The following is a 13716-nucleotide window of genomic DNA, read 5'->3' as shown; positions in this document are numbered from 1 at the left end:
ACTATGCCAAAGTTTTCGAGCTATTTATTTTCAACACCTTTTTTGTGGGGAGGGGCAAAAAGAAATTGCACCTGAAAATTGTGGGGTAAACATGGTAAAGTAAAGAGCACACACAAACCCCTCGGCCTCCTCCTTACGGTAAGGTGAGCACTTAAGCCCTGCACCCTGAGAAATTTCTCCCAAATGCTCAACATCCCTGAGAAAGAGCTAGAAAAATGACTGTTCCTTTCGCAGGGAACCAAAGAGCTTGCGAAAGGGCAGGTGGGGTTTTGGCACATCGCTCCTGCTGTGGGCTTAATATGGACAGATACTCCTTTAAACCTTGATTTCTAGCTCTGATCTTCTAGAACGCCTTATTAATTGCCTGGTACTGGACAGGGTATTCAAACCTCCCTGTAATTAAGAAACAGTACTCTTAAAAACAACAATACAACAACCCTGCAATTAAATCTATTGTATGCTAATTTTGTAGGTCATCAAAATAGAAACTACAAATACAAAATACAAATACATATTAGAAAACTACAAATGCTGTGGGCGTAGGTCAAAGTATTGTCAGTGGTAGGTGTTGGTGAAAATGTTTTGAAAGCAAAGGTAGATGTGTTGGTATAAGCAAAATAACTGTGCAATAACTTTGCGCAATCAATGTAAAATAGTCACTCATCTTCTGCTGGGAAAACACATTCTTCTATCTTGGGGTGTGCTATATTTGTACCTGTGGAAAGTCTGCTTTCCAGCTTTCCATTGCTATGTCATCTGCATTTCCTTCATCTGTGCACGCTAAATAATAAAGATTGCCACATGAAATACAGTTTGGTTTCTTACAGTCACAGACCAATACAAAAGAAAGATGATTACAGCTAATTAGATAAAAACTGTAAATTTTAAAATGAGGCCAACATAATTTTTCCCCTCTGATTTGCACTGAAATAAGAAAGCAACTTGCAACGTTTTCAGTGATATAGGATGAGTCATCCTTCAAACAAAACATCACCAGCTCTTCAGAAGGTCGTCCGGGGAGAGTTCTTAACAAGGGGATTTGTACCTGTGGAAAGTCTTCTCTCCAATTGCACAACTTTTCCATTGCGATGTCATCTGCATTTCCCTACTTCTGTGTACATTAAGTAATGAGGATTGCCACATGAAATAATAAGTTTGCTTTTCATGGTGTGGGATAAAATTAGGAAGGCTTTGTAGTCTGCTGATGTTTTTACAAGCTTCGTTTATTTTTAAGCTTTTGCTAGCTTCATTTATTTCAAGGATTTTTTCCCCCTCGCTATGGAATTATCTTAAATTAGTAAGGAGGAATCCGATCGAATTATAGGCTTTTTGCTTTGAGTTAGCGAATTCACAAGATACCCTCCCCATTCACAGAAAGAATGTGTGAAGAGGAGCCCTCCACCCTGGGGACCACCCATTGCACCCCACTCCAGCCATGCATTCAGAACACGTGGGGAGGGCCTATATGCATGTTCTGATGTAAAAATAGATCGTTTTATTCAGACAGGCTTTTAAGCTGACCTGCTCGCTGAGGGGTGCTCTTTATGTCTCTTTTTATTGATGTCTTTTTAAGTGATGTCTTTTTAATTATAATTTTGTGCTTTATCTTAGATGTTATTGTTGCTAGTCACCTTGAGTGCTGTTAGTAGGGGAAAAGCTGGCTAATTAATTAATTAAATGGAGGGAGATCTTGACTGGGTCAGGGGGTCCCACCCATGATACAGACCTGTTTGCATGCCCTTCTGAGGCATTCTGAATATGTGGGCAGCAGAGGGCAAAGCATAGCTGTCTTGCGGCCACATCTTACAGACCCTTTCTATACACAGTGTTAGCAGAGGGGAAGGTCATGTGAACCCCTTTGAAACCGTTAATTGAGAGTGCTAATTTGTCAGGTACAAATAAACCTCCCTCATCTGCGACTTAACTAAGAACATAAGAAGAGCCCTGCTGGATCAGACCAAGGGTCCATGTAGTCCACCATTCTGTTCACACAGTGGCCAACCAGCTGTTGACGGGAACCCACAAGCACAGCACGAGCACAATGGCACCCTCCCGCCCATGTTCCCCAGCAACTGATGTACATAGGCTCACTGCCTCTGGTACTTGAAATAGCACAGAGCCATCACATCTAGTAGCCATTGATAGCCTTTTCCTCCAAGTATTTGTCCAACCCCCCTTTAAATCCCTCCAAATCGGTAGCCATCACAAGCAACATCCTGTGGTAGCGAATTCCATAGTTTAGCTATGCGCTGTGTGATGAGTGAGCCAACCCGGTATGCATAACCAGGACCTGGGTGAGGGAGGAGGGTAGGTTAGCCTCTCCCAATTGTGTTCACCTGGGTACTCAGTGCAGAACCTACATAAGACGTGACGGACAGGGTGGGGGACACTGTAGTCTACAGGGATTCCATCTTCCTCTCTGGGCTTCCTGTCCATCTGAGTGCCAAACCTATACATTTGTGTCTTGTGTTGGGCACTCAGGATAGATTAGGGATTCTGCGGGTGTACTGTCCACTCTGCTATCCATCAGTATCCCTTCTTGAGAAGGCAGAGATGGTCTCGGATTTGGTGTTGACTAGGATGATGTTCTGGGGGACTTCATCAACATACATGCCAAGGCCATGGGATCCAAGGTGGCTCAGGTCCTCATGACTGCCATGACAAACATGGGGCTGTCCCAGCATGTCATCAGGTGGCAGGACAGACACTGGATGTGGTTTTCTCAGTCAGGAAGAAACATGGTGGGGGATTTAACATCACTTCCCTTGCCACGGTAAGATCACAATCTACTGAGGTTTAGACTTTCAGTGGCATTTCCCCTCTGCAAGGGGGAAGTATTAACCTAGTCTGTTGCCGAGCATTCACACAGGCTAGAGAAATCCCTTTAAATATTCAGATTCTAAATTAAAGAGGCACTAACACTGCAAGCCTAAAGACACTGACTGGGCTGAGTAAACCCCATCCAACTCAGTGGAACTTACTTATGAGTAAACATTGTTTAAGTATTTGAAAACATTGCTATCTTTTTTTCTTTTTTGCCTTACAGCAGGCATCCAAGGTGGCTGATAATGAAAATTAACCCAGAATAAAGATAGAATTCTTTTTGGAAAGGCAATGTTGACAGATGAGGTCTTGTCTTTGTGTGGGAAACAATGGAGGGAAATGCCCACTCCCCAAGCCTTAGATGTTGCTAAATATGCTTAGGCTTGCATTGTTAATGTTACCAACAAGCTCAACTCATCCCCTTATATGGATGCATGAAACTTGATCATCCCCTTCTTAGAAGAACATGGAAATGTTTGTGGTAGAATGACCTGTCTTCCCGTGTACAGTTAAGTTACAAAGGATAATTAGTTCAAGCTGGTGTGTGTGTGTGTGTGTGAGAGAGAGATCAATCGTCCCCAACCTGGCGCCCTCCAGATGTTTTAGATTAAATTCCCAGCATGGCCAATAGGAAGGCTGTTTTAGACTGTATGTATCTGAAGGCAATACAACTAGGGCTGTGATCATGCAACCAGCATGCACCCTCCCATGCTGGCTCAGGCAACCAAATCTGGGCTTCTTCAGGCCACTACCGTTGGTATCATGAGACTCCTGAGTAGGGGATTTTGTGAACTACTCCGGTTCATTTGGGTTGTGCTTCCCAGTAAATGTGTTTGAAGACTGGGGTGTAACTGCCCAACTCTATGCCTGTTGACTCAAGAGCAAGCCCCACTGCATTTCCAAAACAGGTCCTACTGAACCAACAAGAGGGGAGAAATTCATGGAAGACAGCATGAGTATCAGCAGCGATGAGTCAATCGAATCTCTGCATTTACACTGCAGTCCTGTGGCCTCTAGAGAGCATCCCAGGGACTATAGGACTTTTTGGAGTCCCCGCTCCCAAGCCATAGACACTGCTGTGACCTCGGAAGGAAGAATCCAAGCCCTCCCCTCACAGCCGTCATGGAAAGGACCACGGCAGCTGCATTCTGAGGTCACAGAAGACCTTCAGAGGACCTTAAAGAGGTCTGAAAGAGGATGTTGTGGTGAGCAGGGAGGGGAGAGGCCAGGATACGAGACATCCTATGGCCTCTCCAGCCCCAGCACCTCCCCCCAACCCAGCAAGGTGACTACACTAGACAAGGTCAGAGGCCCATCTAGAGGAAAATTTACATTAAAAAAAGAGGACAGAGAGGCAAAAATTGCCTCTGTTGCTCTTCTTGCCCTACCAGCAGCAGCCCAGCACACAATGGAGGCTGGGGACTCATAGATTATAGAATCATCGAATAGTAGGGCTGGAAGGGGCCTACAAGACCATCGAGTCCAACCCCCTGCTCAGTGCAGGAGTCCAAGTCAGAGCATCCCTGACAGGTGGCTGTCCAGCATCATAGAATCATAGAAGAGTAGGGTTGGAAGGGGCCTACAAGGCCATTGAGTCCAACCCCCTGCTCAATGCAGGAGTCCAAGTCAGTGCATCCCTGACAGGTGGCTGTCCAGCAACATAGAATCATAGAAGAGTAGGGTTGGAAGGAGCCTACAAGACATCGGGTCCAACCCCCTGCTCAATGCAGGAGTCCAAGTCAGAGCATCCCTGACAGGTGGCTGTCCAGCATCATAGAATCATAGAAGAGTAGGGTTGGAAGGAGCCTACAAGACATCGAGTCCAACCCCCTGCTCAGTGCAGGAGTCCAAGTCAGAGCATCCCTGACAGGTGGCTGTCCAGCATCATAGAATCATAGAAGAGTAGGGTTGGAAGGAGCCTACAAGACATCGAGTCCAACCCCCTGCTCAGTGCAGGAGTCCAAGTCAGAGCATCCCTGACAGGTGGCTGTCCAGCTTCACCTTGAATGCCTCCACTGTGGGAGAGACCACCACCTCCCTAGGTCATGGGTTCCATTGCTGTCTTGCTCTGACAGTCAGGACGTTTTTCCTGTTGTTCAGCCGGAATCTGGCTCCTATGTCAGTGGGTCAATGAATCCGCCCTGGATTTCACTCAAATCCAGACAGAACTCTAAAGGACCTATCCAAACTGCTGGACCCTATCCCCGAAATGGGTTCATCACCTTGGATAGCTCCTTTAGAGTTCTGACTGGTTCTGACTGAAACCCAGAGCAGCTTTAATGCTCCACTGACAGAAGAGCTCCCAGTCTCCGCTCCCAGCAGGGCACCAGATGCTTGGAAGCCACCAAGATCAGAGCCTTCCATCTAACAAGCATGCAGCCCACAGGATTGCACCTTACAAAGCAGTAGTGTAGACCTCTGTACTGTATCAAGTGCTGGAGACAAAGAGGAGATGACCATTAACTTCATGCCCTGCTTGAGAATGTACAGAGGCATCTGGCTGGAAGAGAATGCTGGACTATGGACTGGTCCAGCTAGGCAATGCTATCTATATCCTTCTGTGGAAGGTAGAGATGGAATCCAGGAGCCAGTTCTTTTCTATTTCCCTACTCCCACTCTCCGTGGATTTAAGCTGCCCCTTTGGAAACCGCTAAGGAGATACTTTGGGGTTTGGCACTGTGATAAAGCAAATTCTTTAGATGCCTAGGAGAGGGGATGAAAGCACCTTTCTGACTAGCCCCAGATGATGTCACTGCTCCAGGTCACATACTTGCTGCAATTGCAGCCTCATTCCAGGGCCCATCCCTCATGACTTTAATATCTGGAATGTAATGTACAATCCTAGGGGGTTTACAGGCAGCTCAGGTAGGAAAGGAATAGTATGGCAGGCTGAAGGAAAACCTGCCAGATTCAATCATCCCTCTGGCCTGTAAAACTCCATTTAGGGTAGGGAAAATGGGGTAAGCCCAAATAGAGTCAGATACGGATTTTCTGGGGTCAAATTCAGGCATGGAAATGTGGAACAATTTGAAAAGAAGGTTTATTATGTAAGGTTGCAAGGTGTTCGGGGCGTTGGGCTACCTCTCTGTGGAACTGAAGAGCGGCACTCACCCACTGTTTATAGGAGTACCATGCTGTCTGACTCAACATAAGAACATAAAAAGAAGAGCCCTGCTGGATCAGAACAAGGGTCCATCTAGACCAGCATTCTGTTCACACAGAGGCCAATCAGCTGCCCATGGGAAACCTACAAGCAGGACATGACTGCAACAGCACCCTCCTGCCCATGTTCCCCAGCAACTGGTATACAAAGGCACACTGCTTCTGCTCCTGGAGGTAGCATATAGCCATTGGGCCTAGTAGCCATTGATAGCCTTATCCTCCATGAATTTGTACAATCCCCTTTTAAAGCCATCCAGGTGGTGGCCATCACTACATCTTGTGGTAGCAAATTCCATCATTTAACTATGTACTGTGTGAAGAAGTCCTTCCTTTTATCTGCCCTGAATTGTCCCACCAATCAGCTTCATGGGATGACCCCATTGGGTACTAGTATTATGAGAGAGGGAGAGAAATGTCTCCCTATCCACTTTCTCCACACCAGGCATAATTTTGTACACCTCTATGATGTCTCCCCATACTTGCCTTTTTTCTAACCTAAACAATCCCAGCTGTTGTAACCTTCCCACACAGAGGAGTTGATCCAGCCCCTTGAACATTTTAGTTGCCCTTTCTGCCTTTTCTTGAGCTCAACAATATCCTTTTTTTAGGTATGGTGACCAGAACTGTACGAAGTGTGCTCGCACCATAGATGTGTATAAGGGGAATCTGTCTGTGCTCAACTCGTGTGTTTGTAAATAAACACCAATTTTACCCAAGAAAATGCTCTAAGTCTCCAGTGATCTCTCTTTCGGAAGGAAGCCAAACTAAGGTTGGCTCAGGGAAGTGGGGAGTGCATAACAATATTTAATGCCTGGACATGTAGCACCTATTTCCCCAATTAAATAAAAAATGACTGGAAGAATGGAAGGAGAGCAGGGTACGGGAATTGTAGTTGTGGGATAGAGGGAAAGAGAAGACTCTAGGGTGTCCCAGCTGCAAAAGAGGATGAAGCACCTGCGCCATTAAAAGTTGTATAGAAGAGAGAATTTCAGCAGGTGTAGCTTGCACATCATGCTTGAAAATTGCCCTCTGCAGCCATGGTTGTGTTTCATCAGATACACTGATCCAGAAGTTCAAGTTTTTTATCTGCAGCCAGCAAGAGAGAGAACGAGACTTCTGGGCAAAGACATTTTTTTCCAGCATAATTCTAGGCATATCTATCCAGAAGTATGTTCCATGAAGTTCAAAAGGACTCACTCCCAGGTAAGTGTGCATGGGATAGCAGCCTTTTTAGCATTGTATTTGCTATTAACTGTTAAGCTGTGCTCAATAAAACTTTTATTTGCAGTCAATCTGCTGTTCTATTGAGGGGGTTTTATGTGTGTGTTTTTAATACGTACCAGTTTGTTCCCCTGCGAACACAGTTCACAGACAAAAATCAAATCTAATGATAATGAAAGGTTTAACTTGACAGAGAAAGCAATCCTATGCGGGGCGAAGGCTGCCTCCGAACTCGGAGGCGACCGCCCATCCACTGCAGGGCAGGAGGAGCGGTGAGGAGTAGATTTCGCAGCTAGACAGCCCATTTTGGCTGTCTAGCTGCAGGACCTCGGAGCACGGGGTGAGGAGGCCGTACAACACATAGGAAGTGTCATGCTGGCACTTCCGAACTCCCCGCCCTGGCTCGCCCCCGGGAGAACCCCCATTTCATCCACTTCACACTGCTCTTACGAGCGCGGAACACAGGACCGATCCACGCTGCCTATGAAGTAGCGTGGGAGGGGGTGGAGGGCAGTTCTCCAGGAACTGACCTTGGAGCGCAGGCTCCGAGGTCGGTTCCCGGGAACTGACCAATCCTATGGCCGTCTAGCTGCTGACTAGCGGCCATAGGGTTGCACCCTAACTGTGTTTATTGAAACATTTGAAGTGTGGGTGTCTCTTAATCCCTTCATGATTTGTTTACAGGCTGTATGTTACTGGCATATCAATGTACTTTGGCCTGCACCTGTGTTAATAAAGGTGCACAGAGCTTTTTTCACATTTCATTTTTCTCCAATTTGTAATTAATTATGTTTGTTTAACTATACTTGACTGTTTTGATATTAAAAATAAAACTTTATAGGACATTGTTATAGAAGATAGCCTAATTCTTAAAAAAAAAAAAAAAAAAGCTTTGTGGACATAAATAAACTCCTGACTTTGAATTATAGTGAAAACCATTGTTATTCATGGAAGTTGCGTGTCAACAGCCTTCCAATGAGTACTTGGATGGGAGACCGCCTGGGAATCAGGCTTCCTGCATTGAGCAGGGGGTTGAACTCGATGGTCTTGTAGGCCCCTCCCAACCCTATGATTCTGTGATTCTAAGTGCATTTCATGAGAATAATCTGTCAACAGGAAGGCAACCAAAAAGGGATAACCAACTAAGTCCTGACTTTGAATTATTCATATATGATTCCTAATTCTTCCTCATATTGTGAGCTGCCTTGACAATTAATGGAACTGAAAGGCAAGGCAGGATAATTTAAAATTAATACACAAACCAGCTTTTGGGGGAGGCTGGACTGGACTTTTCAGACTAGTAAATTTGGTTCTGGATACTGGTTTCTGGCCACATTTTTGCCCTAACAAGTCTCCCATGCCTTTCACATTTGTATGACAAGTGGAGACTCAGCAAGCACAGAGCTACAAAGCTGCCCTGTTGAATTTAGGGTGCCGGATTCAAAGCCATTAATTATATACCAGTGTCCTGACACCTAATGTTCTCCAGATGTTTTGGATCACAACTCCCAACAGCCCCAGCAAGCATAGGCAATGGTCAGCAAAAATTGCAGTTATAATCCGAAACATCTGTAGGGCGCTAGATTGGGAAGGCTGATATATACCTTTAATACTCCTGATGCAGCAGGAGATATGGTAGATCAGTGGTGCAGCTAGGTAATTTTAGACTCTGCACATAAATAATAGTCTTCTGGGTGCCCTCTTTAGATTACTTTAGTCTTACTTTATTTGTATATTTGTGGTCAAGTCCATCCAAGTTTGTCATGCCTAACACAGCTAGATGTGGGTAAAAGCAGCCCACCTCAGGACAGCCTGAGAGGATAAATGTTTTTCTTAAGAAGATGGTCTCTGCAATCACATATTCTTGTAAGGCACTGAGTATTTGTATACTGTATATTGAATTTTAACCTGGTGAGAGAGTTTTTATTATTCATACCCTGTATTGTATCGATATAGGTGTCTGTTGTTGGTCTCTTTGGCTCTAACCTGCACTTGGTTGCCTCGAAATAAAGCTATTCAGGGCGCAATCCTATGCATGTTTAGACAGAGAAAAGGCCTCCAACTCCCAGCATTCCCCAGTCAGCAAAGCTGGCTGGGGGATGCTGGGATTCGGAGGCCTTTTCTCTGTCTAAACATGCTACTTTGGTTGTAAGGCACACCACTATCATTTCTTTTTCCCCTCCAGCCACCATCCCATGCTTTACAACAGCTTCTACATTCTGATACATCAGAACAATAACAAAACTATTTACCAACCTTGATTTGTTTTGAAAATACCCTGAGCATGTGCAGTGTCGCATTTTAAACTCACTGACATCATAGCACCATCATGACTAAGGGGAGAAAATGGAGGTTGCTTCTGATGCCCTCACCACCTGCCACTGTCTGAGTTGTCACCATTGAGACTGATGGAGCTTCTCCCGCTGGTCCTTCCCAGCCTGCTTTGATCAATCAGAGCTCCCAGTTTGCCGCCAGTGGAGGCCGGTGGCTCCGATGTCAATGGGGTGGTGAATCTGCTCCCGGTTTCAGTCACAACCAGTCAAGAACTCTAACGGAGCTGTCCCAGACGTGGAGCACTTTGGAGAGCTCCTTCAGAGTTCTGACTGAAACTGGGAGTGGATTCACCACCCCACTGACATCAGAGCCACCAGCCTCCACTGTTTGCCACGCTGCAAGCCGGCGGGGCTGCCAGAGGCTGCTCGGGAAGGAGCCTGGGGAAGGAGGACCAGCCAGCAGCTGCACCGGGTGAGCCTGAGCCTGCTTCTGCCCCCGCCCACAGGTACTTAAGGCGGGGCTGCCAGAGGCAGCACCTCGGCGTCGCGCCAAGTGCGACGCTAAGTGCGCACTTAGCATTGCACTTGGAGTCGCAAGATCTACCCACCTGCCTCTCCAGAGACACCAGCAGCCACAGATACCAGCAGCAAATAGCAGCAGCAGAGGGCAGCAGCTTTAAAGACCAGGGGAAGGGGCAAACGTGGACTATCTGCTCCTTCTTCACTGCTGTTCTCTTTTATCTTTTTTATATTCTTTTAAACTGTTGTATATTTTATATCTTAATATTTTAATATGTGCCTGGGAGGACTATTGGGCAACTCAGGGGGTGGGGGAGGTGCCACCATAACTGTGGTCACGGGCAGGGGGAGGTATGGCGTTGGGGGATTAACAGGCCAGCTGAGGAGAAGAGGGGCTAGACACCTTACAGCTGTCCCCTCTTCTGGTTCTTCCCCCAACCTGATGGTTCCTGGCAGCCTTACCAGTCTGCCCTCGGGTCTGGTGGTGCTGCTGCTGAATGCCAGGTCGGCCCAAAATAAGACCTCCCTCATCCATGATTTGATTGTGGATGAGGGGGCTGACCTGGCATGTATTACTGAGACCTGGGTGGGGGAACTGGGAGGGGTCACTCTCTCCCAGCTGTGCCCTGCTGGGTACTCAGTGCAGCACCAACATCGACTTGAGGGTCGGGGAGGGGGGGTTGCCGTGGTCTATAGGAATTCAATCTCCCTCTCCAGGCTTCCTGCTCATTCGAGTGCAGATCTTGAGTGTCTGTACCTTGTGTTGGGTACCCGGGACAGATTAGGGATTCTGTTAGTGTACCGCCCACCCCGCTGCCCATCGGACTCCCTGCCTGAGCTGACGGAGGTGGTCTCGGACTTGGTGTTGAGGACCCCCAGGATGATGGTCCTGGGGGATCTCAACTTCCATGCCGAGGCCGCTGTATCCGGGGTGGCTCAGGACTTCATGGCCGCCATGACAACCATGGGGCTGTCCCAACATGTCATCGGCCCAACGCATATAAAAGGACACACGCTTGATCTGGTTTTCTCGACTGGGCAGGAGGATGGTGATCTGAAAGTAGAGGAATTAACATCTGTCCCTTTGTCATGGTCAGATCACTTCCTGCTGAGGTTTAGACTTCTAGCGGCCTTTCCCCTCTGCAAGGGTGGAGGACCTATTAAAATGGTCCGCCCCCGGAGATTAATGGATTCCGATGGATTCCAGAGGGCTCTGGGGGATTTTCCTGCTGGTATGGCTGGTGCTCCTGTCGAAGCCCAGGTCGCTCTGTGGAATGCAGAGATGACTTGGGTGATTGACACGATCGCACCCAAGCGCCCTCTCCCTCGGAGCAGAGCCCGGCCAGCTCCTTGGTATACACCTGAGCTGAGGGCAATGAAGCAAGAGGGGAGACGGCTAGAACGCAGGTGGAGGAAAACTTGTGCTGAGTCTGACCGAACACAGGTAAGAGCCCACTATCGACCCTACTCTGTGGCGGTGAGGGTGGCAAAGAGGCAGTTCTTTTCCACCAGCATTGCATCTTCTCAGTGTCGTCCGGCGGAGCTTTTCCGAGTGGTTCGCGGCCTGTTACATTCTGGGCCAGGGAGAGAGACGGTGGAACCCTCGGTAGCACGCTGTGACGAGTTTGCGCAGCACTTTGAGGATAAAGTCGCTCGGATTCGTCATGAATTGGACACCACCGTTAATGCAGTTCCATTGGTAGAGGCGTTCAGAGCACCGTCTGGTCCAGTTTTATTGGATGAGTTTCAGTTACTGAGGCCTGAGGATGCGGACAAGGTGCTTGGCCAAGTCCGATCGACCGCTTGTGTGCTTGACCCTTGCCCTTCATGGCTTATTAAATCAAACAAGGAGGGGTTGTCCGGCTGGGTCCAGGAGGTTGTAAATTCCTCCTTGAGAGAGGGAGTGGTGCCTGCTGCTTTAAAAGAGGCAGTAATTAGACCACTCCTGAAAAAGCCTAACCTGGACCCAGAGGATGTTAACAATTATAGGCCAGTGGCCAACATCCCCTTCCTGGGCAAGGTGCTTGAGCGGGTGGTTGTAGGACAGCTCCAGGCACTCTTGAATGAAACGGATTATCTAGATCCATTTCAATCGGGCTTCAGGCCTGGTTTTGGAACGGAAACTGCCTTGGTCGCCCTGTGGGATGACCTCTGCCGGGAGAGGGACAGGGGGAGTGCGACCCTGTTGATTCTCCTGGACCTCTCAGCGGCTTTCGATACCATCGACCATGGTATCCTTCTGGATAGGTTGTCTGGCTTGGGAGTTGGAGGCACTGCACTACAGTGGTTCCGCTCCTACTTGGATGGCCGATTCCAGAAGGTGGTGCTGGGGGATTATTGCTCTGTGCCATGGCAATTGTGCCATGGGGTTCCACAGGGCTCTATTCTATCCCCCATGCTGTTTAACATCTACATGAAACCGCTGGGGGAGGTTATCCGGAGGTGTGGGCTGAGGTGCCATCAATATGCGGATGACACCCAGCTCTACCTCTCTTTCTCATCAAAACCAGGTGAGGCAGTGGCTGTTCTGAACCAGTGCCTGGGCACGGTAATGGACTGGATGAGTGCTAATAAACAAACTCAATCCAGACAAGACGGAGGTACTGTTAGTGGGTGGTTCGTCTGCCCGGCTAGGTGATATTCAACCTGTTCTGGAAGGGGTTGCACTCCCCCTAAAGGATCAGGTTCGTAGTTTGGGGGTGCTCTTGGATCCAGAACTGTCACTTGAGGCACAGGTGAACTCAGTGGCACGGAGCACTTTTTATCAGCTTAGGCTGGTATACCAACTACACCCTTATCTGGACAGAGATAGCCTAGCTACAGTTATCCATGCTCTGATAACTTCTCGTCTGGATTACTGCAATGCGTTATACGTGGGGCTGCCTTTGAAAACGGTCCGGAAACTTCAGCTGGTCCAAAATAGGGCAGCAAGATTGTTAGCAGGGACTGGCCTGCGAGCTCATATTACGCCAGTACTTTTCCAGCTGCACTGGCTGCCAGTCCATTTCTGGGCCCGATTCAAAGTGCTGGTGTTAACATTCAAAGCCCTTAACGGCTTGGGGCCAGGTTACCTGAAGGATCGCCTCCTCCCATATGTGCCTGCCCGGACCGTAAGATCATCATCAGCGGCCCTTCTCCGTGAGCCCCTGCCAAAGGAAGTGAGGCGGGTGGCTACTAGGAGGAGGGCTTTTTCTGTTGTGGCACCCCGGCTCTGGAATGAGCTCCCTAGTGAGGTTCGCAAGGCGCCTACATTGTACTCCTTTCGGCGCCAGGTGAAGACCTTTTTATTTTCCCAGGCATTTTAGCTTTCTAAATTTTTATCTTTGCTGTTTTAAATCTGTATTTTAAACTCCTGTACTGCTGCTAGGTTTTATTGTGGTTGTATTGTTATATTGTGGTTTTAATGTTCTATATATTTTAAATTGTTTTATTGTGTGTTGTTTGGTTTTAGTTTTTGTGAACCGCCCAGAGAGCTTCGGCTATTGGGCGGTATAGAAATGAAATAAATAAATAAATAAATAAGCCAAGGAGGGGGGCTGGATGACAAGGCTGGGGGAGGGAACCGGAACCAAGATGCCTTGTCTATTGCCATATCCGGATAACCTAAGTGCATATACATCTTTTCCGACTTTGACTCTGCCAAGCCCTCCTTCCTTCCTTTCTAATATTTCTACTCCACCTTTCATCCTGCAATTCTCACAGCAGCTGGCACACAATA

Source organism: Heloderma suspectum, chromosome 10 (assembly GCF_057233095.1).
Source record: "Heloderma suspectum isolate Gila_16-S chromosome 10, 16-S_ref, whole genome shotgun sequence".
Classification (NCBI taxonomy): domain Eukaryota; kingdom Metazoa; phylum Chordata; class Lepidosauria; order Squamata; family Helodermatidae; genus Heloderma; species Heloderma suspectum.
The sequence above is the reverse complement of the archived record's forward strand: the minus strand, read 5'-3'. Positions refer to the sequence as shown.